Source organism: Mesocricetus auratus, unplaced genomic scaffold (assembly GCF_017639785.1).
Source record: "Mesocricetus auratus isolate SY011 unplaced genomic scaffold, BCM_Maur_2.0 Super-Scaffold_100676, whole genome shotgun sequence".
Classification (NCBI taxonomy): domain Eukaryota; kingdom Metazoa; phylum Chordata; class Mammalia; order Rodentia; family Cricetidae; genus Mesocricetus; species Mesocricetus auratus.
In genome coordinates, this window is record NW_024429266.1 from 182,695,174 (window position 1) to 182,718,600 (window position 23,427).

At 41.2% G+C, this 23,427-nt stretch overlaps 1 pseudogene; it reads left to right on the top strand.

Annotated features, from left to right (window-relative positions):
- Positions 1-22,197, top strand: part of LOC101838182 — a 55,378-nt pseudogene extending 33,181 nt beyond the window's left edge.
- The last annotated feature ends 1,230 nt before the right edge of the window (positions 22,198-23,427 follow it).

Genomic DNA, 23,427 nt, shown 5'->3' on the forward strand with positions numbered 1-23,427 from the left:
AAAGCCTCTAACTTCTCAGATGTCATAGGCCATTGACCCACCCAGACAGGTTCATCTGTCAGCCATTTTAAGGGTAGAGCTTTTGGTTGCTCTGTAGGTTTGGCACTAGCATCCTGCTTCTGTACAGCCTGTACATTTGGCATCTGTTTTCTGTACTGCCTTACTATATTCTTTCTACCACTTAGAGCTTGTCTATAATTCCTAGCTGATACAGGAGGAATATAAATCTGTGCATTCTATTGCTGTAATAGATCATGACCCCAGAGGTTTATAGCAATATCTGCAACATATGGCTTTAACCTTCCTCTCTGTCCTTCTGGTCCAATAAAGTCAATCCATCTAACGCTCTGTTTAACTTCAGATAGGATTCCAATCCCTAAGAATTGAACGTTAACCTCTTCTAAAGCCCAATTTGGGGGCCAGGACTTCTGATTAATGATGGTGACATCACTTCTGGTGTCTAAAATGCCATTAATCACCATATTATTTACATTAACTGGTAACTTGGGTATATGATATTGTATAGAAGTTTGCCAAAATATATGCTTTGTATCTCCTCCTGATATAATTGATTCATCCTCTGGAGCTAATGTATTATCCAGTGCCATGTTATTTACAATGGGCAGGGGATCTTCTAATTGTCCTAGGAGAGACTGTCCTCCACTGTCACTGGGAATGACCGGATAATCTTTCTTTCTGGGGCCTGCTTGAGGCCCCGATCCCCATTTCCCAGCTTTAAAGATCTACCTTGTCTATCTCTTGTGGACCAGCATTCGTCAGTCCAATGTTCTCCCTTTCCACACCTCCTGCAGGGACCAGGATGCTGAAGCCTTCTGTTGGATGCATTCCTGGTAAAAGCATTATTTCTAGGAATGTGTTGTCTACAGTTCCTACTCAGATGTCTTATTTTACCACAGTTAAAGCACGTGGCATCTTTATGTCTGTTCAAATTCTTGGAGATTGCCTTCCCTACCCAAGCCTCTATATCATCACAGTAGGGTATTTGGCATCCTGGTGCCTCCTCAAGCCTGTAGAAATAGCTTCACCCACCCAATCTCCTGTATCCTGACTTTTACATTCCAGGTTCGCTATATGTAGAACCCATTCCTCCAATGGTGCTGATCTTATTTTTAATGGCCAAATTACCTTCCTACATTGAGGATTTGCGTTCTCATATGCCAAAGATTCTATAAAGAGTTGCCTGGATTCTGGATTTGCTACCTGTACTTCTATTGCTCTGGATAATCTCTCTAAAAATTCAGTGAACCTTTCCCTTGGGCCCTGTAATACCTTGGTTGCATTATCTCTCCTGTTTCACAAACCTTATCCAAGGCATTTAAAGCAGCTGTATGGCATAAAGACAACATGTGCTCATCATATGCAGACTGAACCTGTGTGTCAGTGTAAGGACCCTCCCCAAGAATCTTGTCTTGGGGTACTTCATGACCATTCTTTAATTCCTGAATCTCTAAGGCTTTTGCCTCTTGCCTCCATAAAGCTCTCCATTGAATTTGACAAGAATTTTCGAGCACTGCTGAGGCTAATTGGGCCCAGTCTTTTGGGGTTACTTTATTTACAGTTGCCCATGATGTTAGGAGCTCTCTGACAAAGGGAAAACATTAATGATAGTCAATGCTATAGGAAAACTATATATTTATTTACCAGAGAGAGAGAGTCGCACAAACCAGGAGTTAGAAGCGTGGCTGGCTTCCAGGAGAAAAGGGAGGTTCCTTTTTCTTTCACTTCCTTTTATATCTACCTGTGTCAGTTTACATGTCCCCGCCCTCATGGGCGGATAGCTTTATGGGGTTCACTCCTACAGGAGAATGAAGACCATATGAAACAATGGCCTCCTTGATTCCCTTTAGATCCTTTATCTGTATAGGTTCCCACTGATAAGCAATGGGACCATTTGATTGTTTTTTCGTTGCTGGTTTTTCTGTTATAGATACTGGGAAACCCATAGGTGAATGCATAGCAACCTTAGGGAGATCTTTTCGGCATTTGAGAGGTGTTGGAAAACTCCTGTCCTGACCTGTTGCTTGTATGTCTGATTCTGAAGTATCAGATTGAACGTCTTCTAAAACCTGCAGTCTATTCATCATTGTTTCTCTGGGCTCTTGAAGTTCTTGGGACAAATAATTTTCTAAGGACATCATGGAATCTTTCATTTTTTTGCATTCATCATTTACACATGATTCCAAATACTTAATATTCTCATCCTTAGAAAGTACCTCAATGGCATACAAACTGCCTTCCACAAATGACATTCTATCAGCTAGTTTGTCATTGCTCTCAGACATGGAACAATTCTTTTCTGTTAGCATTTCAATCTTATGTTCCAGTCTTTGTAGTTTGCTAGTGAAATAAACATGGAACAGTTTTGTTGGTTAAATGTTTCAACATTATGTTCCACTTTTTCTATTCTATCTGTTGAATACATTTTTCCTGAAAGTAATTCAATTTTGTGTTCCATCTCTTTAAACCTGTTTGTCAGACCTACATTATCATTTTTAATAACCTGAATATTTTCTACCAAACCTTCCTTACTATCCTGCAAGGAATTTTGCATTTCCTGAATTCTTTGTACTAGGATTTCAAAACTATCCTGCAATGACCATATGACCTGTATAAGTTTCGTCCTATTTTTGAGCCATTTCTTTAGCAAAATTATATTGATTATGAAACTAATGATCACCATCGTGGGTAGGAAGTACCTTTCAGGTAGGTCCTCAACCCTTTCTTGTTGGGGGAAGTCCCGTGCATTTGTCAATAAAGTACTGTTGAGCCTATAGGGAACCAAGATAGCAGGGACTAGGAGTCCAGGAGAACTCTGGGAAGGAGAAACACAGGGAGTCGAGATGTAACGCCATTGGGGTAGGAAGCCCGGAAACTTCTCCGGTAAGAAACATACTTAGATTAACAATTATGGGGTAATTACTTAAGTCAGAGCTAGCCAGTAAGAAACAAGCAAGGCCAACAGCTTCATAATTAATATAGCCTCCTATGTGTTTATTTGGGACTGATGCGGATCTAGAACCAGGCGGGCGGGAAGGCTTTTCTCTCGAGGAAAAAGTTTCTCTTTACACTTTCTAAAATCCCATCCATACAAAAAACAAGAAAATTCTTAACATCCTGAATCATAATGTTAGCTGACATTGTATAAAGCAGTTAAGTTTGTTACCAGAGGAGTTTTATTCAGACCGAAGTCAGCAGGCCACCAGTAGAAGAGCACGTGGCCGCCAGAGAAATCTCGGAATACCACCTAACCTTACCGGCTGGTAGAAGGTGCTGGTTCCTGGCAGCAGGAATCATGCTTTGCAGAGTGAGAGAAGTGCTGGGGAACTTAGCGAAATGAGAGTCCACGTGTGCCTGGTTGGGCGAAGGAGCAGCCACTTTTCTGGGCATCTGGATCCGGGTCCCGAAACTCCTGACACCAAATGACACTGTAACGATAAACGGCACACTTACTGAGAGTAAAACTAAGTATTTATTGTAGAATTACTCACAAGATACCAAACAAGTAAGCCAGATGAGCCCAGTAGTTTTCTGCTGCCAAACTGGAAGCCGAAATCCAGAAAAGAGACCAAGACATGGCAGTTAATGTACTCAGGCAAATAACTTCTCTACTGAATATGTTGAAAGGTTTGATTAAGCATGTATTCTGATTTTTTCTGATATTTTCCTACATCTGTTGAGAGGAGCATGTGATTTTTTTTTACTTTATCTATTATTAAGCTTTATGTTGGCCCATCTTAGTAGCCAAAACATTTGGTCATAGTGTTATTTTAATAAGATGTTGCAAAGCATTTTGTTGAATCACTGCATGTATGTTCATTTGAGATACTAGCTTGTGATTTTCCTTTTTTTAGAATTTCATATTTCTTTTTTAAATTTTTTATTTCAATTAGAAACAAGCTTACTTCACATGTCAATCCCAGCTCCCTATCCCTCCCCTCCACTCCCATGCCCCCAGTCCCCCTTCTAGACCCCCACCCAATCCCCACTCTGTTCCCCAGGGAGGGTAAGACCCGTCATGGGGGATCTCCAGAGTCTGTCATTTCATTCAGGGCAGGGCCTAGGCCCTCTCCTGAGAGTCCAGGCTGAGAGAGCATCCCTCATTGTGGGATGGTCACCCAAAGTCCATTTGTGTGTCAGGGATAAATACTGATCTACTACCCAAGGCCCCATATATTGGCCAGGCCTCCTCACTGACACCCACATTCAGTCCCATGCTGGCCTCCCAGCCATCAGTCAGGGGTCCAAGAGACCCCCCTTGTTCAGGTCAGCTGTTTCTCTGGGTTTCTGTGGGCCCAGTCTTGACCCCTTTGCTCATCAGACCTCCCTCTCAGTCACTGGGTTCCAGGAGTTCAGTTCAATGTTTAGCTGTGGGAGTCTGCCTCTGCTTCCATCAGTCACTGGATGAAGGTTCTAGGATGGAATATAAGGTAGTTGCGAAACTCATTATCAGGGAGGAGCATTTAAGGTAGCCTCTCCATTATTGCTTTGTTTACCAGTTGGTGTCATCCTTGCAGATCTCTGGAAATCTCAATAGTGTCAGATCTCTCCTCAAACCTATAATGACTCCATCTATTATGGTATCTCTAATCCTGCTCTCCACTATTCTTCCCCAGACTCACCCTTCCTGCTCCCCCATGTCCTCCACCCCCTCTCTTTTTCCAGCTCCCTCTGCCCTCCCTCCCATGCTCTCAATATGCTCAAGAGATCTTGCCTCATTCCCCTGCTCTGGGGTACCATGCATATCTCTCTTAGGGTCCTTCCTGTTTCCCAGATCCTCTGGAAGTGGGATTGTAGGCTGGCACTCCCGTGATCCATGACTAAAATCCATATATGAATACATACATACCATGTTTGACTTTTTTTTTTGGTTTTTACGAGACAGGGTTTCTCTGTATTGTTTCAGAGGCTTTCGGTCCAGCCCGGCCTCGAACTCACAGAGATCCGCCTGCCTCTGCCTCCCGAGTGCTGGGATTAAAGGCGTGAGCCACCACCGCCTGGCCCATGTTTGACTTTTTGTTACTGGGTGACCTCACTCAGGATGGTTTCCTCTAGTGCCATCCATTTGCCTGCAAATTTCAAGATGCCATTGTTTTTCTAGGAATAAATGTTTTATTTTTTATTTTTAAATTTAAATTAGAAACAAAGTTGCTTCACATGTCAATTCCAGGTCCCTCTCTCTTTCCCTCCTCTACTCCCACGCCCTCCCACAACCCTCCCTAATATCCCCTCATTTCCCCAGGGAGGGTGAGGCCCTCCAAGGGGGTGTCCACAGTCTGTTATTTCATCCAGGACAGGGCCTAGACCCTCCCCCGAGAGTCCAGGGTGAGAGTGTATTTCTCATTGTTGGATGGGTGTCCAAAGTACATTTGTATACCCGGGATAAATACTGATCTATTACCGAAGAGTCAATAGATTACCTAGGCCTCCTCACTGACACCCACATTCAGAGGGTCTTTATCAGTCCATTGCTGAATTTCCAGCTATCAGTCTGGGATTCAAGAGCTAACCCTTGTCAGGTCAGCTGTTTCTGAGGGTTAAACCAGCCTAGTCTTAACCCATTTGGTAATCAGTCCTCCCTCTCTGTCACCAGATTACTTAAATTCAGCTCAGTGTTTAGTTGTGGGAGTCTGCCTCTGCTTCCATCAGCCACTGAATGATGGTTCTGTTTCCCAGACTCTCTGGCCATGGGATTGTAGGCTGGCACTCCCCAGATCTATGTCTAAAATCCATATGTGAGAGAGTACATTCCATGTTTCTCTTTTTGTGACTGGGTTACCTCACTCAGGATGGTTTCTTCTAGTGTCATCCATTTGCCTGCAAATTTCAGGATTCCATTGTTTTTTTTTTTTCTGCTGAAAAAATGTGTAAATGTACCACATTTTCTCTATCCACTCTTCAGTTGAGGGGCATCTAGGTTGCTCCTAAGTTCTGGCTATTACAAATAAAACTGCTATGAACATAGTAGAACAGACATCCTTGTTGTATGAATTGGCATCTTTTGGATATATGCGTAAGAGTGGAGTTGGTGGGTCTTGTGGTAGGTTTATTCCCATTTTTCTGAGGAATCTCCATACTGATTTCCAAAGTGGCTATATGAGTTGGCACTCCCACCAGCAATGGAGGAGTGTCCCCCTTTCACCGCATCCTCTCCAGCATACATTGTTGTTAGTGTTTTTGATTTTAGCCATTCTGACAGGAGTAAGATGGTATCTCAAAGTTGTTTTGATTTGCATTTCCCGGATGGCTAAGGATGATGAGCACTTTCTCAAGTATGTCTCAGCCATTTTAGACTCCTCTATTGAGAATTCTCGATTTAGTTCTGTAACCCATTTTTTAAAATTGGATCCTTTGGTGTTTTGGAGACTTGCTTCTTGAGTTCTTTGTAAATTTTGGAGATCAGCCCTCTGTCAGACGTGGGGTTAGTGAATATCTTTTCCCATTCTGTGGGCTGCCTTTTTGTCTTCCTGACTGGGTCCTTTGCCTTACCAGAAGCTTCTCAGTTTTAGGAAGTCCCATTTATTAACTGTTGATGTCAGTGTTTGTACTACTTGTGTTATGTTCAGGAAGCTGTCTCCTGTACCAATTCGTTCAAGGGTACCACCACTTTCTCTTCTAAGAGGTTCAGTGTAGCTAGATTTATGTTGAGGTCTTTGATCCATTTGGACTTAAGTTTTGTGCATGGCGATAGACATGGATCTATCTGCATTCTTCTACATGCCAGCATCCAGTTATGCCAGCACCATTTGTTAAAGATGCTTTCATTTTTCCACTATAGTTTTAGCTTCTTTGTCGAAGATCAGATGTTCATACATGTATGGGTTAATATCAGGGTGTCCAATTCGATTCCATTGGTCTACCTGTGTATTTTTGTGCCAATACCAAACTATTTTCAGGAATGCAGCTCTATAATAGAGCTTGAGGTCAGGGATGATGATGCCTCCAGATGTTGCTTTGTTGAGTAAGGTTGTTTTGCCTATCCTGGGTCTTTTTTTCCCATACAAAGTTGATTATTGTTCTTTCAAGGTCTGTGAAGAATTGTGCTGGGATTTTCATGGGGATTGCATTGAATCTATAGATTGATTTTGGCAGGATTGCCATTTTTACTACATTGATCCTACCTATCCAAGAGCATGGGAGATCTTTCCATTTTCTGAGGGCTTCTTTAATTTCTTTCTTTAAAGATTCAAAGTTCTTGCGATACAGGTCTTTCACATGTTTAGTTAGTGTTACCCCAAGGTATTTTATGTTGTTTGTGGCAATTGTAAAGGGTGATGTTTCTCTGATTTCTTTCTCAGCCCTTTTATCATCTGTATATAGTAGGACTACTGATTTTCGTGAGTTGATCTTGTAGCCTGCCACTTTGCTGAAGGTGTTAATCAGCTTTAAGAGTTCTCTGGTAGAGTTCTTTGGGTAATTTATGTAAACTATCATATCATCTGCAAATAGTGAAAGTTTGACCTCTTCCTTCCCAATTTGTATCCACTTGATCTCCTTTTGTTGTTGTATGGCTCTAGCTAGAACTTCACATTCAATACTGAAAAGGTATGAAGAGAGTGGACAGCCTTGTCTTGTTCCTGATTTTAGTGGAATCGCATTGAGTTTTCTGTCCATTTAGTTTGATGCTGGCTGTTGGTTTGTTGTATATAGTTTCATTATGTTTAGGTATGTTCCTGTTATCCCAGATCTCTCCAAGACCTTTTATCATGAAGGGGTGTTGGATTTGTCAAAGGCTTTTTTCTGTATCTAGTGAGATGATCATGTGATCTTTGTTTCTCAGCTTGTGTATATGGTGGATTACATTGATGGATTTTCATATGTTGAACCATCCCTGCATCCCTGGGATGAAACCCACTTGATCGTGGTGAATGATTGTTTTGATGTGTTCTTGGATCTGATTTGCCAGTATTTTATTGAGTATTTTTGCATCAATGTTCATGAGGGATATTGGTCTGAAGTTCTCTTTCTTAGTTGTGTCTTTGTGTGGCTTGGGGACCAAGGTTATTGAAGCCTCGAAGAAAGAGTTTGGCAAAGACCCTTCTGCTTCTATTGCATGGAATACTTTGAGAAGAATTGGTATAAGCTGCACTTTGAATTTCTGGTAGAATTCTGCACTGAGGCATTCTTTGCCAGTTAGTTCATCGCTCCTCTCTCTCTGTCACTGGGTTCCTTGGGTTCAGTTCAGTGTTTAACTGTGGGTGTTTGCCTCTGCTTCCATCAGTCACTGGATGAAGGCTCCAGGATGGTCATGGACATCAAGTTCATTATCAGGAATGGGCATTAGAGTCGTCTCTCCACTATTGCTTAGCTTGCCAGTTGGTGTCATCCCTTTAGATCACTAGAAGTCACACAGGTGCCTAATCTGTCTTCTAACCTATGATTCCCTCTTCCCCCTATTCTACCCCCCACTCAACCTTCCTGTTCCCCCATGACCTACTCTCTCTTCCTCTTCTCCCCCTCTCATCTTCCCAGCTTCCACTCTCCCCCACCCCTCACCATGTTCCCCATCTGTTCAGAAGACCTTGCCTTATTCCTCTTCTCTTGGTTACCATGCATATCTCTTAGGTTCTTTCTTGTTTCCCAGACTCTCTGTCAGTGGAAGTGCAGACTGGCACTATCCTGATCCATGTCTAAAATCCATATATGAGTGAGTACATACCATTTTTGTCTTTTTGCGACTGGGTTACCTCACTCAGGATGGTTTCTTCCAGTGCTATCCATTTATCTGTGAATTTCAAGATTCCATTGTTTTTTTCTGCTGAGTAATACTCCATTGTGTAAATGTACCACATTTTCTCTATCCACTCTTCAGTTGAGGGGCATCTAGGTTGCTTCCAGGTTCTGGCTATTACAAATAATGCTGCTATGAACATAGTGGAGCAGATGCCCTTGTTGTATGAACCTGCCTCATTTGGATAAATGCCTAAGAGTGGAATTGCTGGGTCTTGTGGTAGATTAATTCCCATTTTCCTGAGGAATCTCCATACTGTTTTCTAAAGTGGCTGTACGAGTTGGCACTCCCACCAGCAGTGGAGGAGTGTTCCCCTCTCTCCACATCATCTCTAGCATAAATTGCCATTGGTGTTTTTGATTTTAGCCATTCTGACAGGAGTAAGATGGTATCTCAGATTTGTTTTGATTTGCATTTCTCTGATGGCTAAGGATGTTGAGCACTTTCTTAAGTGTTTCTTGGCCATTTTAGCTCCTCTATTGAGAATTCTCTATTTAGTTCTGTACCCCACCTTTTAATTGGATCCTTTGGTGTTTTGGAGACTTGCTTCTTGAGTTGTTTGTAAATTTTGGAGATCAATCCTCTGTCAGATGTGAGATTAGTGAATATTTTTTCCCATTCTTTGGGCTGCTTTTTTGTCTTGCTGACGGTGTCCTTTGCCTTACAGAAGCTTTTCAGTTTCAGAAGGTCCCATTTATTAATTGTGGATCTCACTGCCTGTGCTACTGGTGTTATGTTCAGGAATCTGTCTCCTGTACCAATTCGTTCAAGGGCAGTATAGTTTCTTGCAACCCACTTTTTAATTGGATCCTTTGGTGTTTTGGAGACTTGCTTCTTGAGTTCTTTGTAATTTTGGAGATAGGGCCTCTATCAGATGGGGGGTTAGTGAATATCTTTTCCCATTCTGTGGACTGCCTTTTTTTCTTGTTGACTCTGTCCTTTGCCTTACAGAAGCTTTTTAGTTTCAGGAGGTCCCATTTGTTAATTGTCGATCTCAGTGTCTGTGCCACTGGTGTTATATTCAGGAAGGGGTCACCTGTACCAACTCGTTGAAGAGTATCTCCCAATTTCTCTTCTAAGAGTTTCAGTGTGGTTGGATTTATGTTGAGGTTGTTGATCCATTTGGACTTAAGTTTTGTACAAGGCAATAAACACGGATCTATCTGCAGTCTTGGAGTATGGGTTTTCAAAGTATGACCTGATGATTCTCTGAATTTTCTCAAAGTCCATTGTTATGTCTCCCTTTTCATTTCTGATTTTGTTAATTTGCATGTTCACACTCTGCCGTTTGGTAAGTTTGGACAAAAGTTTGTCTATCTTGTTGATTTTCTCAAAGAACCAACTCTTCATTGCATTGATACTTTGTATTGTTTTGTTAATTTATACTTTATTGATTTCAGCCCTCAGTTTGATTATTTCCCGGTGTCTACTCCTCCTGGAGGAGTTTGCTTCTTTGTGTTCAAGAGCTGTCAACTGTTTTGTTAATTCTCTAGTATAACTATTCTCCAATTTCTTCATGTGAGCACTTAGTGCTATGAACTTCCCATGTAGCACTGCTTTCAAAATGTCCCATAGGTTTGGGTATGTTGTGTCTTCATTCTCATTGAATTCTAGGAAGTCTTTAATTTCTTTTTTTATTTCTTCTTTGACCCAGGAATGGGGCAGTTGTGCACTATTCAATTTCCATGAGTTTGTAGGGTTTCTGCAATTTGTGGTGTTGTTGAATTCTAATTGGTGGTCTGATAAGATGCATGGGGTTATTCCAATTTTTTTGTAGCTGCTGAGGTTTGTTATGTTGCCAAGTATGTGGTCGATTTTTGAGATGGTTCCATGTGGTGGTGAGAAGAAGGTGTATTCTTTTTTTATGTGGATGGAATGTTCTATAAATGTCTGTTAATCCCAATTGGGTCATAACTTCTATTAGACCCTTTGCTTCTTTGTTAAGTTTCTGTCTTGTATTCCTGTCTAGTGGTGAGAGTGGGGTGTTGAAGTCTCTCACTATAAGTGTGTGGGGCTTTATATGTGATTTGAGTTTTAGTAATGTTTCTTTTATGAATGTGGATGCCTTTGTATTTGGGGCATAGATGTTCAGAACTGAAACTTCATCTTGGTTGATTTTGCCTGTGATGAGTATGTAATGACCTCCTTCATCTCTTTTGATTGATTTTATTTTAAAGTCTAATGTGTTAGATATTATGATTGCTACCCCCACTAGTTTCTTGGATCCATTTGATTGGAAAATCTTTTCCCAACCTTTTGTTTTGTTTTGTTTTGATTTTTGGTTTTTTATGAGACAGGGTTCCTCTGTATTGTTTTGGAGGCTGTTGGTCCAGCCCAGCCTCGAACTCACAGAGATCCGCCTGTCTCTGCCTCCTGAGTGCTGAGGTTAAAGGAGTGCACCACCACCCCCCAGCCTTTTCCCAACCTTTAACTCTCAGGTAATGTCTGTCTTTGAGGGTGAAGTGTATTTCTTGTATGCAGAAGAAGGATAGGATCTGTCTTCAAATCCATTCTGTTAGCCTGCGTCTTTTTATGGATGAGTTAAGGCCATTAATATTGAGGGATACTAATGACTATTGATTGTTCATTCTTCTTTGATTTGGAATGGTTGTTGTTGGAATTATGTGTGGAATTCCACCCCTTTTTCTTTTGGCTGTTGGTAAAGTGGGATTATCTAATTCCTATGTTTTTCTGGTTGTAGTTAACTTCCTTGGGTTGGAGTTTTTGCTCCAGAACTTTCTATAGGGCTGGGTTAGTGGATATGTATTGCTGGAATATAGTTTTGTCATGGAATATCTTGTTTTCTCCATCTATAGTGATTGAGAGCTTTGTTGAGTATAGTAGTTTGGGCTGGGATCCATGGTCTCTTAGTATGTTACTTGGCCTTTTTCCTTAGCTGTTCTTAATATTCTTTCTTTATTCTGTATATGTGTGGTCTTGATTATTATGTGGTGAGGGACTTTTTTTGTGGTCCACTCTATTTGGTGTTCTGTAAGCTTCTTTTACCTTCATTGGCATGTCTTGCTTTAGGTTGGGAAAATTTTCTTCTATGATTTTGTTGAATATGTTTTCTGCCCCTTTGAGGTGGTTTTCTTCACCTTCTTTTATACCTATTAGTCTTAGGTTTGGTCTTTTCATGGTGTCCCATATTTCTTGGTTGTTTTGTGTTAGAGATTTGTTGGACTTAAGATTTTTTGGTTGATGAATCCATTTCTCCTAGTGTATCTTCAACACCTGAGATTCTCTCTTCCATCTCTTGTATTCTGTTGGTAATGCTTATATCTGTAGTACTTGGCTTTTTGCCCAGCTTTTCTTTTTCCATCCTTCCTTCAGATTGTGTGTTTTTTTCAATTGTCTCTATTTCAGTTTTCAACCTTTGCACTGTTTGAACTGTCTCTTGCAATTTTTCATTTATCTTTTTGTCCATTTGTTGAATTTTATGATTTTTTTGGTTTGTTTTTTCTTCTATTTCTTGCATTTTTTCGTTTGTTTTTTCTGGCAGTTTTTGGTTTGGTTTTTTCTTCCATTTTTTTTTGAGGGATTTTCCTATGTCCTCTTTTAGGGCCTCTATCATTTTCATGAAGTTGTTTTTAAGGTCATTGTCTTCTGCTTCATTTGCATTGGATGTTGGAGTCTTGCTGGTGTGGAGTCTCTAGAATCTGGCAGTGTCATATTTGTTTTTCTGTTGCTGAGTGTGTTTTTGTATTGTCTCTTTCCCATCTCTTTTAGTGGGTACAGAAATAGCCCCTTACTGATCTGTTGGTTAGCAAACCAGAGTTCCCTTTCGGTGGGTGCAAGCAAGTCCAATATTCTGGTAGTTCTTCTCTTCTTGGTCCTAGTTCTGGCCCCATGGTGGAGAAGAAGCCCAGGAATCTGGGGTGAGTATTCTCCCACCTGTCCCCTGGTCCCTTTGGTGGAGAAGATCTTGGATCTGCGGTGCTTGGCTCCTGCCAGGATGGGAGGCTCTGTGGGTGTCCCCAGGCACTGGAAGGCAGGCCTGGATGCGAGGCCTTGTTTACCTGGACCTGCTGGTCCCCTCGATTCCATTGTTTTTTTTCCCCGATGAATAGTACTCCATTGTGTAAATGTACCACATTTTCTCTGTCCACTCTTCAGTTGAGGGGCATCTAGGTTGCTTCCAGGTTCTGGTTATTACAAATAATGCTTCTATAAACATAGTGGAACAGATGCCCTTGTTGTATGAATGTGCATCTTTTGGGTGTATGCCTAAGAGTGGAATTGCAGGGTCTTGTGGTAGACTGATTCCCATTTTCCTGAGGAATCTCTATACTGATTTCCAAAGTGTGTGTACGAGTTGGCACTTCCATCAGCAGTGGTGGAGTGTTCCCCTCTCTCCACATCCTCTCCAGCATAAATTGTCGTTGGTGTTTTTGATTTTAGCCATTCTGACAGGGTAAGATGGTATCTCAGAGTTGTTTTGATTTGCATTTCCCTGATGGCTAAGGATGTCTCTCAGCCATTTTAGACTCCTCTATTAAGAAATCTCTATTTAATTCTGTAACCAATTTTTTTAAGTTGGGTCCTTTGGTGTTTTGGAGACTTGCTTCTTGAATTCTTTGTAAATTTTGGAGATTAGCCCTCTGTCAGATGTGGGGTTAGTGAATATAGAAGCTTCTTAGTTTCAGGAGGTCTCATTTATTAATTGTAGATCTCAGTATCTGTGCTATTGGAGCTATGTTCAGGAAGCAGTCTTGTCTCCTGGACCAATTTGTTCAAGGGTACCTCCCACTTCTAAGAGTTTCAGTGTGACTGGATTTATGTTGAGGTCTTTGGTCCATTTAGACTTAAGTTTTGTGCATGGCGATAGACATGGATCTATCTGCAGTCTTCTACAAACCAGTATCCATTTATGCCAGCACTATTTGTTGAAGATGCTTTCTTTTTTCCATTGTATAGTTTTAGCTTCTTTGTCAAAGATCAGGTGTTCATATGTGTATGGGTTAATATCGGGATGTTCAATTTGATTCCATTGGCCTACCTGTCTATTTTTGTGTCAATACCAAGCTTTGTACCAAAATAGTTTTAGATTATTATATTTGAGGCACTTGAAGAATTTGTTCCATGTATGAAAATAGTTGGTGCCACAAAATAATCTATCAGTCAAGAGGAAGGCACATATACAGTGGTCTCACAGAGTTGTATTTCCTAGTGATGGTGTGGTCACACTCATTTGTGTAGTCACACTCTGAAATGTTTGCTCAATAACAAAATTTTCTAGTAACATAGTTCTCAGCTTAGTTTCAGCCTAGCTTCTCTGTCTTGAAGTCAGTGTATGTGGTGTCTTCAGCAATAGGGTCTTACTATACAGTTCTGATGGGTAACCATGAACAACAGTCATAGTTTGAGAGCCAATGGGGGGATTCCTAAGTAAAAGGGGGTTTCCCACACCCTCCACTGAGGTTTTTAAAAGTAAACTGTAAGCCGGGCGGTGGTGGCGCACGCCTTTAACCCCAGCACTCGGGAGGCAGAGGCAGACGGATCTCTGTGAGTTCGAGGCCGGGCTGGACCGACAACCTCCAAAACAATACAGAGAAACCCTGTATCGTAAAAACCAAAAAAAAAAAAAAAAAAAGTAAACTGTAAAACTTCTGTTCAAGCTCTTTGTAGATGATGTTTTTTCCAATTAGCTTATGAGGTTGTCACTTTCCGTGTTACGTCTTCATGTGTCTTCACGTTTGGTTAACTTGCCCCACTTCCTGTTTCCTCCCCTGCATCCTCACAGCTTGCCATCCAGCAATGCCTTCCATTTTCATATCACGTGTGCTCCGCTTTCACCTCCCTCCGTAAAGTAACTTTTACTTTAAAAAAACGGAAGTTTTATTTTATTGGAACTCTTTCTTAAGTAATTTCATTTGTGAAAGAAAATGCATTTTTTTCTTGAAATGCTATTATGCAAAGAGTTTAAGACATCTCCTTCAAATGGCTCCAATTTTTTTTTCTGAAAAATTATAAGGGCATGCCCAGTGTTCTTGTTGTATCACTGACCAGCTGTATGATTTAGGAAAGTTCAGTGTTCAGAATCATAAAGCGGCAATGGTGTTAGTCAATAGCACATAACTATTAATACAGATGAAGCTTGCGGCTCACTTGCGGCATGTATTAGCCCTCTGGTAAGTGTCTGATATAAGGAACAAGGCGAAGGCCACTGGAACACAGAGCTAGAGAAGGAGGGGGTAACCAGGGTCATTTGCATTTCCGTGCCTTTATAGTTATTTTTCACTTTCAGCTCCACCCATTCCTTAGAAAGGGGCCAGTTTGGAAGAAACATTTATGAGGAGGACGTTGTGAATAAGGAAGTCTTGACAACCAAGCTTGACATCTTTAATTACCAGTCTCTGCGGGGTGGTACCAAAGCTCAAGTGGAGGTTGGCGAGTTTGTCTTTGACTCTCGCAGTGTTTACCATTTTTCCCTAAATGATAAACTGATAACTTGTGGTGAATACTACAGCAAAGTGAGTATCTTTGGAGTCAGTGCCATGAGCTGCTCCCTAGAGTAGAGCTCCTCAGAGAACAGGGTTTAACAGAGCTGCTGAATATCATTAGGCCAAGAGGGACCTCAGTTTGTCCTTTCCAATGCCAAACACAAGAACTTTCTGACCACAGAATCACTGATTCATTTTGGATTAATTCTTTAGATTTCCTTGTAATGATCAAACAAACCCTTGGCCTACTTGGTAAGAAGAAACTACTCAGGCAGTTTTCTAGATAGGTCATACAGAGGTCAAGGCTTTAGTGGAGGTCGCTGACTTGGTTGAAAAAGAATAAGAAAGACCTGGGGACCAACAAAAATGGTCTCTGAAAATAGATGTTTCTGAATTTGAATTTAAAACCTGTATGCACATTCATTTCCCTCATTGGAAATGCTCACCCTGAACATCTCAGTGAGGTGATGAACAGAGAAAGAGATGCATAGTAATGGGGAATGTTGTGTTCTTCTGGGGTACTGCCTGGAGAGGGAAAATCAGTTTCTCCAATGGAGTGACCCTGGGTATACCAACCGTCGCAGGGCAGGTCTCATGTTCAGGAGTATTTGACCAACAAATAAGGGAATTCACAGGGGTTTTGTTGTTGTGTTGTTGTTGTTGTTTTGTGTTATTGTTGTTTTTGCTTTTATTTGGTTAGTTTGGTAGCTTTTGTTTTGTTTTTATTTGGGGGTGCTGTTGTATGTTATTTTCTTAGTTTGGAGGGTTAGTTGTATTGGAATTTTGATTTACGTTTTGAGAAAGAGCTTAAAGTTGGGTACGTAGGGAAGAAGAAATGGTCAGGACTGATTTGGGGGAGGATATGATCAAACTATATTTAAATGCAAAATTGTTTTATATAATTAAAAAATAACAGGCCAATGAAATAAGAGGAGAGAGAGAGAGAGAGAGAGAGAGAGAGAGAGAGAGAGAGAGAGAGAGAGAGAGAGAGGAGGAGTAGCACAGAGGAGGGAGAGAGAGATAGATCTTTGGGCGTCGAACTCTCTGAAAGCATGTGTTGCTACAGAACAGAGTCCCGCTGAAATCTACCATCTGGTGCCAATCCTGCATTTTGTCTCTCGACTGGCTCTCCTCCTCCCATGTCTCCTAAACAGACTCCTTTCTCTGTCTGTGGCTCAAATTGTCTACTCCGATTCAGAAAAACACCTATTCAGGAAAACCATTTTGCTGTTTTGATTGCCTCCCTTGCCCAAAAGGAGAGATTGCAAATAAAACAGGTATTTCTAGAAATGAGTTTGAATGTGGAAATAATACATAATGACAGAGGCGTGAGGGGTGAGTAACACAATGCCTGGAGATTGTTTATATTTATATAACTAACTCCCTATACTTTACTTTTAAAAAGTTCTTTCCAGTCGGTGGTAGTTCAGGCCTTTAATCCCAGCATTTGGGTGGCAGAGGCAGGCAAATCTCTGAGTTCAAGGCCAGCCTGGATGGCCAGGAATACACAAGAAACTTTGTCTTGAAAAAACCAACCAAACAAGCAAACAAACAAAAACCCAACCTGATTTTGGCTCAGTCGTTTTGTTACTGTTGTTTTTGTTTGAAATTGGACCTTGCTACACTGCCCACATTGGTCTCAGCCTCCTGGATGAATCCAGGAGTGTTCTATTGCATCTAGTCCAGCTTTGTCGTCAGCACGTCAGAGTTTCCTTCGGTTTCTTTCCTTTCCACCCCTGCTTTTCACTGACGTCTCTGTTACTGCTGTAGTAGGAGTAATGGGTGAAGTTAGCTCTCCCTGTCTACCCCAAACCATGAAATGCATTATAAAAGCAAGACCTTGTCTCATGCTTACAAAAGATGACTAAGAATAATCAACAGTTGACTAGTGAGGAAACTGAACTTCAGAGAAACTATATAAACTAAAGTGGTCATACAATCTTAGAGATACATGAGACAAAATGATACTAGTCAAGTCAGAGGTACTGCTAAAAACGTTGTGGCAGAGCGACACTGATGCAGCCTCGCTGCTGTTTCCTGCGAGCGATCTGGTGACCATTGTTTGAGACGCTTCCTATGGTTAATAGTAAAAAAAAAATCTCCATAAACATTCTTGTAATAACTAAATAAATATTTGCTCTGTGATTTTATACTCTTCTTTCAAATTACTTTGATTCCTGTGGGAGCTTTCATTGCAAATGCATTCCCTGGTGCTGTAAGCTAGTTCGAGGCCACTGTAGAGCCAAGCACTGAGTGATCTCAGAGGATGCTGGTGTGGAGATGCTCCTGCACCTCACTGGCTCTCCAGCTGGCATCACTTCTTCCTCTAAATGCCTCTAATTGCAAAGCCTCTCCGGGCACATCAGCAGTGTTCCTTACCAGTTTTTAGCGCCTGAACTTCACATCTAACATCTATTTCGAAGCAAGCCTGTTGCCGTGACCATTTTACTCTGCTGAATGAAATCTTTCCCTATTCGAAGAATGTTTAAAATAGACTCTTTGCTTTTTTGTGGCAGTCACTAATGACAAGACTGACTGCTTTCCTGGTGCTAGAATTATACAGGAGCATCACCAAGCCCATGTTCTGTATTCTCATCAACATCAAATATCACTGTGGTCTCAGAAAATTGATACTGTGGTGATTATTTTGTTTGTGCTTTAACAAATAAAACTTGCTTGATGATCAGAGTGCAGAGCTAGCCACACTCGTTAGCCATAGAGGTCAGGCAGTGGTGTCACACACCTTTAATTCCAGCACTAGGGAGACAGAGGCAGAAGTTTCAAGGCCACCCTGGGCTACACGAAATTGATCGAGTCTAAAAGAGAAACAGCCAAGCAGTGATGTCACACACCTTTAATCCCAGCACTAGGGAGGTGGAAACAGGAAGGGATATGACTGGGTAGAGAGAGGACTATAAGGAGGGAGGAGACAGGAGCTCATGCATTCAGTCTGAGAATTCCTAGAGACAGGATCACCCATTCAGTCTGAGGATTCGGTAAAGATAAGAATTAGAGGCTGGCTGTTCTGCTTCTCTTATTTTTCAGCATTTACCTCTGTATCTGACTCCAAGTTGTCATTATTAAGAACAATTACAATTTGTGCCACATAATACATTTGACTTTAATAGATAAAAGGCAAGAAAATATATTCAATTTCATGATTTCTAGGGATACCATCATTTTTAAGTGCCTGTAGTTCTACCTAATGTGTTTGTGGCAGTTTGGGTCTTTTCCTCCTAAGCCCATATCAATATTTCCTGAGTCATCAATATAAGCCTCTATATTTATGTCTGTATGACAGAATTGTTTTTCTCCATAGTCTAAAGTCTACCAAGTGTAACATTATCCTTGTACCTCAATACTTATGTTATGCATAGTCTGGAACAATGAAATTTTTGCACTATGCCTAAAAGCATTAATTTTAAGAAAGAAGTTTGCAAATGTACATTTGCTGCAAATCAGGAGTTTAATTGGGTGATATGATCCTGTGGTACTAAACAGTTTTGAGAAAAATGTTCCTATCATCATCATGCATTTAGCACATTTTTTTGTGCTGGGTTTTGAATCCAAAGTCTCATATACGCTAGGCATGTGCTCTATACACAGCTGCATCCACAGGTCATGCAATTATCATTATGTTTCATTACTTGGACTAACTTCAACCTGGACTCGCCATACACCTTTAAAAATAGACTCTATGGCCCATCAGCTTTCCAGTGGCTGCTAGTACTTCTTGATAGGCCTTTTAGAACATTTCATCTATGCTCTGAAGTAGTTCAATCAGCTTTCTTTCCTTGTACACTTTTTCTTCAAACCACCAGTATCTAGCTGCTTATGCTAAAGGGTACAGTCTTCAAAACCAAAGCACGGGTGCACAGAGCTGATATTCAAGCACATTAACTTTAGATGATAATCATAGAAATTCATTAGCCCTGAAAACAAACTATGTACACCATTGCAAAGAACTGGATTGAGCCACCTTTTAGAAAAAAAAATTAACAGTATACTGGTATTTTAAGATTTTTTGTGACATACAAAATCACAGTTGAATATGCAATTGTTTTCTTTGTTCTTTTTTCTTTTGAGACAAAGCCTCACTGTGAAGCTCTATCTGGCATATGTGCTATATAGACCAGACTGGGGACAATCCTCCTGTTTCTGTTTCCTGAATGCTGAAATTCAGGTGTGTGATATTGTGCCTTGCTATAATTATTTTTCTAACTAAAGAAGGGTCCAATGCAAGTGTCCTTCAGAGTGAATGATGTCTAAGTTTAGTGAATAAAATGTCCCATGTCACTGCAATTTTTTTCAAAAATTCAGACTTACCTCTACTTGTATCATTTTTTTCAAAAAGATATTATGAGAAGAAAATTATTAGATTTTTCAGTAAAATTGCAGAAAACTCAAATAATGTAAATATACACTGACAATTAAGTGCAAGATTATTTTTACCTTAATACATTTCTAATCAGAATTCAATGAAGGATTTTAAGGAACTCACGAAAACAAGCATTTTTTTGTCATAAGTAGAAATATTCGTCCCTAAAATGTATTGCCCTCAGCAGCATTTCTAAACATCCTTTGGTAAAATCAAAATCAAAGAAACAAGAAAATACTACAGTTCTTGAACATAGATGCCAGAAAATGGAAAGTTTTAATTTTTAGGCCTTCCACAGTCACAACCAAGTGCCCCCGGGGGTAAGAGCCCCAGAGATTACAGTGGAGGACAAGGCAGACAGGTTGTAAGAACAAGGGGTAAGGGACATCTGTATCGAAGCAGTGTTTGTCAGACATGACAGAGCTCACAGAAGCATGCACCTGATCAGGCCAGACAGAATCCCACCATGGATGGGGTGGAGCTCATGAAGTCCCACCCCTACCTACAGAGCTACTGACAATTGATGGGTGCTAGAAAGAAAGAGTGGGTTTTCTTCAGATATGGGGCCCCTGATAGGCTGCCCATGTTCCAGAAGATAGTCCTGTACCCATGGGCACGCAAGCAGCATTAGGAGAACTCAGTGGGTTTTGTTGTTGTCGTTTGTTTTTGTTGTTTTTTTTTTTGTTCTGTTTTGTTTTTTAAAGAGCAAGTGAAGTCGGCAGAGAAAAGTAGTGGAAGGGGATAGAGAAGGAATTGGAGGGGGAGAAATGGGTGGTGAATTTGATCAAAACACAGTATACAGATATATGAACATCTCAAGCAATATAAAGAAAGTGTTTTTAATTAAGAAAAAGGAAAAAAACCAAAAGTTTTGAAATGTGTTTTCTCTTCCTTTCACATAAAATCAAATACAGTTTTCACCAGGCGTTAGTGGCGCATGCCTTTAATTCCAGCACTTGGGAGGCAGAGGCAGTTGGATCTCTGTGAGTTCGAGGCCAGCCTGGTATACAAGAGCTAGTTCCAGGACAGTCTCCAAAGCCACAGAGAAACCCTGACTAAAAAAAAAAAATCAAATACAGTTTTCCTATTGTCTGGTTTTCCCTCAACATCACTTCCAGGTTTCTGACTCTTTTCATATTGTTCAATTCCATTCACTTTCTGTATGTTTTATGGATTCAAGTTGATATGTATTTTTCTCTCATGAAAGAAAAATTAACTTATTCCATCTATTTTTTCAGTATTACAGTTCAGTGAATGTAACTGGAAGCATTCCTGTAGTTGGATTTTTCTGTCCTTCCTGCCAGCTCCCAAATAACCACATGGAGACTTCTTAGAAGAGATCAGCTGATAGCTGAGGCTTGTTCCTAACTAGTTTTTACAACTTAAATTAGCCCATATATTTTAATCTATGCTCCTTTATGTGTCCCAGTTACCTTTATTCCATACTCCCCATGCTTCTTCCTCTCCTTCTGGATAGTGATTCAGCCGCTCCTCTTCCCAGCATCCTCTATGTCTGGCTGGCCTACCTACACATCCTGCCTCAAAAATGAATATTTAGCTTTTTATTAAGCCAATAAGAAGGGGGCTTGGCAAAGACACGGCTTCACAGTGTATGAAAAAGGTTATTCCACAACACATTCCCTTCAGAATTCAGCAATGGTTCCGCTCAAGGTCTACTTCCCATACATATGTTTGGGAAGAGCCTGGTGGAATGTAATCAATCTGCTTCCCTTTCAGATCTGGATCAATGCATCAAGTGCCCTGAAGATCAGTATCCAAATGAGCAGCAAAATCAGTGTCTCCCTAAAATTATGACATTTTTGTCCCATGAAGATACTCTGGGAGCTGTTTTGGTCTCTCTGGCCATTAGCTTAACTGCCTTCTCAGCCCTGATTTTAGGGTTATTTATCTGCTATCGAGACCCACCCATTGTCAGAGCAAATAACAGAAATCTCAGCTACATTCTGCCCGTTTCTCTAATGTTCTGTTTCTCTTGCTCGTTGGTATTCATTGGCCAACCTGGAACAGTCACCCGTGTCTTGAGACAAATGATATTTGGGGTTGTGTTTTCTGTTGCTGTCTCTGCTGTCTTAGCAAAAACCTTCATTGTGGTTGTGGCCTTCAAAGCCATCAAACCAGGGAGCAGATTACAAATGTGGATGGTGATTTGACTCTCCAATGATATAGTCTGCAGTGGTTCCCTCATCTAAGTGTGCATCTGTGCAGCCTGGCTGGGAACATATCCTCCTTTTCCTGACATGGATGTACAGTCAGAGTTTGGGCAGATCATCCTGTGGTATAAGGAGGGCTCCACCCTTGCCTTCTACTGTGTCCTGGGGTACTTGGGCTTTCTGGCAGTTTTGAGTTTGCTTATCACTTTTCTGGCAAGGAGGCTACCAGACAGCTTCAATGAGGCAAAAACAATCACATTCAGCATGCTGGTCTTCTGCAGCGTGTGGATTGCTTTCATACCTGCTTTCCTGAGCTCCAAAGGCAAAACCATGGTGGCCATGGAAATTCTTTCAATCCTGGCCTCCAGCGCTGGTTTATTGGCCTGTATATTTCTTCCCAAGTGTTATGTGATCCTACTAAGGTCATGTGACCAGTCAAGAAACAAGTTCTTTTAAAAAAACTTCCTTCTTTTTTTTTTGTTTTTATCATTTTATTTCTTTTTTTTCATTTTTTATTTTAATTTTAAATAGCTTGTTTTACATGTCAATCCCAGTTCCCTCTCCCTCCCCTCTTCCCGCACTCCCCTTCCCCCCTCCCTCCCACCCTATTGCCAAATCCTTCCACATAGGGGATATCTAGAGTCTGTCATTTTACTCTTGGTAGGGTCAAGGCACTCCCCTAAGAGTCCAGGCTGAGAGAGCATCTCTCTTTGTGCTATAGGCACATGAAGACAGTTTGTATACCAGGGATAGACACTGATCCACAGCTCAGGGCCCCATAGGTTGCCCAGGCCTTCTCGCTGACACTCACATTTGGGGGGTCCAGATCAGTCCCATGCTGGCCTCCCCACTGTTGGTCTGGGGTTCAAGGGCACTCCCCTGTTCAGATCAGCTGTCTCTGCTGGTTTTGCCAGCCCATTCTTTGCCAATTTGCTCATCACTCCTCTCTGTCACTGGGTTCCTTGGGTTCAGTTCAGTGATTAGTTGTGTGTTTGCCTCTGCTTCCATCAGTCACAGGATGAAGGCTCCCGGATGGTTATAGACATCAAGTTCATTATCAGGAATGGGCATTCGAGGTGGTCCCTCCACTATTGCTTAGCTTGCCAATTGATGTTATACCTTTAGATCACTCGAGGTCACTCTGGTGCCTGATCTGTCTTCGATCCTATGATTCCCATTTCCCCTATTCTACCCCCACCCCCTCAACTTCCTGTTCCCCCATGACCAACTCCCTTCCTCTTTACCCCCTCTATTCTTCCCAGGTCCCACTCCCCCTCCCCTCGCCGTGTTCCCCATCCATTCAGAGGATCTTGTCTCCATCCTCTTCTCTTGGGTACTATGCATATATGCATATCTTTTAGGTTCTTTCCTGTTTCCCAGACTCTCTATCTGTGGAAGTGCAGACTGGCACTATCCTGATCCATGTCTAAAATCCATATATAAGTGAGTACATACCATGTTTGTCTTTTTGCGACTGGGTTACCTCACTCAGGATGGTTTCTTCCAGTGCTATCCATTTCCCTGCAAATTTCAAGATTCCATTGTTTTTTTCTGCCGAGTAATACTCCATTGTGTAAATGTACCACATTTTCTCTATCCACTCTTCAGTTGAGGGGCATCTAGGTTGCTTCCAGGTTCTGGCTATTACAAACAATGCTGCTATGAACATAGTGGAGCAGATGCCCT